Source organism: Anabrus simplex, chromosome 2 (genome assembly GCF_040414725.1).
Source record: "Anabrus simplex isolate iqAnaSimp1 chromosome 2, ASM4041472v1, whole genome shotgun sequence".
Taxonomy (NCBI): Eukaryota; Metazoa; Arthropoda; class Insecta; order Orthoptera; family Tettigoniidae; genus Anabrus; species Anabrus simplex.
The window spans coordinates 850,301,402-850,304,195 of record NC_090266.1 but is presented as its reverse complement, the minus strand read 5'-3'; the positions used below and the strand labels follow the sequence as shown (position 1 = coordinate 850,304,195).

Below are 2,794 nucleotides of genomic sequence, written 5' to 3'. Positions count from 1 at the left end.
ATAAACTACTCTGCATTTTGTTCAAGGGACTCTCTACATATTACAGAATACCGGTGGCTTTCTATTTCACTTCATCCATTACGGGCTCACAACTTGCAAAATTAACCTTGGATGCGTTAAATGCTGTTGAAGAGTGTGGTTTCAGAGTGATCAGAATTGCGACCGACAATTCTCAGGTAAATGTTTCGATGTTCGAAACATTATGTGGAGGAAGCATTACGCATGAGATACAACATCCAGCTGATAAAACTAGGCCTCTGTTTCTAAGCTTCGATCCCAGTCACGTCATAAAAAACGTGCGATCCCAACATTTGTCACGAGACTTTTTTGTAAACAATGCTATCGTGACCGGCGATCATTTGAGAGGTCTTTTCAAACTCCAGAAATCTTCAATTATGAAGCCGGTGAGGAAACTAACCAGAAAAGTAGTTTACCCTACAAATTTGGAGAAAATGAATGTAGCAAATCCCAAAATTGTATTTTCCCCTGAAACAATCGCTGGTTTGAAGAGTATGGAGGTGGTTTGTCCCGAGAGCATTAAAGACAGGAACAGTTTAAAAGAAACAATTTCTTTCATGGAGCATTTTATGAAGTGGTTCGATGCCCATGATGTCTGCAACACCTCGTATGGGACATATTCCAGGAATGAGAACAAACTGGCATTTTTCAGCATTGAAGATGAACGCCTCAGTTGGTTAATAAATGATTTCTTGTCATATATCAAGAACATTCAAATGCATGCAGAGAAAGAGAAAAGATTCACGAGGGAAACGTATCAGGCGTTGGTCTTGACTACCCAATCCACTGTGGCCTGCGTAAAATACCTCATAAGTATAAATTTTCATTATGTCTTGACGAGGAATCTAACAAGCGATGATATCGAGCTTTTCTTTAGCCACCTACGACGCAAAGCAGGATACAATGACACAATGGACGCTAGGTCATGCCTTAACGCAATCGAAACAACGCTCCATACAGGAATTATTGCGGGATCAAAACATGGCAATGTTGAGCTGAGGGATGAAAATAAGATCCGCAATGTACGAACCAGTTTACTACAACCAAGAATGTGCCAGATGGATGAAAGATATAGAAGGAATGAAAGTCGCGATGATATGCAAATTCCGCAGCTTCCTGAACACGTAATGTCCATCATTGCGAAACCCTTGCAAGGTAAATTACATCAGATCTGTGTGAACAATACTTTTTTATTTAAGTGTTCGCTAGTACATAAATATGATTAATTTGTCTCAGATTCAACAACTACAATACCTGGTATTTCTCTAGCTATGGTAGTAGGATACTTAGTACGTGTGGCAGAAGAACAAACAGACTGTGAAGGCTGTTTAGAATATATCACTTCTCCAGCTAGTGAAAGTCCAACATTGTGTCTTATTCGCTTTCAAGATCGAGGAGCCCTCAGATACCCGAAATCATCGTTTGTGGCTCTTCTGCAGCGCATGACGGAATTTGTTACCTCTGCTGTGCAGTATTTACCCCGACGACAGTTACTAAAAATGTGTACGTTTTTCCTGAAAACCAGGTTCATCAGTGAAATTAAGTGTAGAGAGTGTAAAGACGACAAACTACCTCTTTTTCTACTCCAAAAATTTCTGAGACCTCTATTAGACAACATTGCTTCGAGCCACTCAAGTAGAAGTGAGAAAGTTTTGAAACTCGAAAAGAAGCCCCTGAGTAGGAAAGTTTTAAAACTGTAGACACCTACAACATTCAGCTCTCTCTATTTAGGATATAATTTACTTATAGACATTCACGGCCATGCGAGCACAAGGGGGCAACAGCGCGATCCTAGTGGCTGGACGGTGAACTAAGGTGGCACCCGTTTTCATTAGTGCATTTCGAGGCCTTGTATTATAGCGTAGGCAACGGTCTATACTCTCCCACGACTGCCTGTACTTTAGTTCCCTTCTGGGTGTTTTAACAGAAAGGTATAATTTTTTGAGCGTCGAAGGACCTGCTTTATTTTAGGAATCAGAAGTTAACCGCAATCTTTACCTATTTAACATTCAAAACAAACGCCAAATAAAATAATATATACCGGTACTTAATACACGGTAACTTAAACAACAACAAATTGAAACACTGCACTATCACGCGAAATAATTTGTAAGTACCTAGATCACAATATTATTCATACGTTTGACGAAATCTCATTAATGTATTCATAAGATTAACAACTAGGGAATGATTAATAAGTCCCTTTGGCGCAGGGGATAGCGCGTTGGACTTCTAATCCAAAGGTCGTGGGTTCGATCCCCACAAGGGACGCAAATTTTTTAACTATCAGTGAACTTCAAAAATTTGCGTCTGGAAAACAAATATGAAAGTCCGATGCTGAAATGGAGGATGAAAATTGATAATAGCAATATCAGCCGATTTTTAAATTGGGGCAATTAATCGTTTATAGGAAGGGGATTGGAATAACTTACCAAGGGAGATGTTCAATAAATTTCCAATTTCTTTGCTATAATTTAAGAAAGGGCTAGGAAAACAACATACAGGGAATCTGCAATCTGGATGACTGCCCTAAATGCAGAACAGTAGGCCTAGTGATTGGTGGTTACATGTTTGATGTTACACCACACTTCACACTGGTTAAGAAACGATTGGCGGAGTTCGGTGTGGGCTAATCCAAGACCAAGAGTGTGAACAAACATACAACTACCGACTACGAGATCCACAGTTGATAAAGTCTGAAGTAGGATAATCCCGGCTGCAGAGTGAGACAGAAAATTATCACGTGTCAGACTATTCAGGCGCTTCTTTGGTTGAT

The 2,794-nt window shown here is 39.8% G+C and overlaps 1 non-coding gene across 1 annotated transcript; it reads left to right on the top strand.

Moving 5' to 3' along the window:
* Positions 1–2,216: 2,216 nt before the first annotated feature.
* TRNAR-UCU (transfer RNA arginine (anticodon UCU)) lies at positions 2,217–2,289 on the top strand. The gene has a single exon. It is a non-coding gene; the product is annotated as a tRNA-Arg (tRNA).
* The last annotated feature ends 505 nt before the right edge of the window (positions 2,290–2,794 follow it).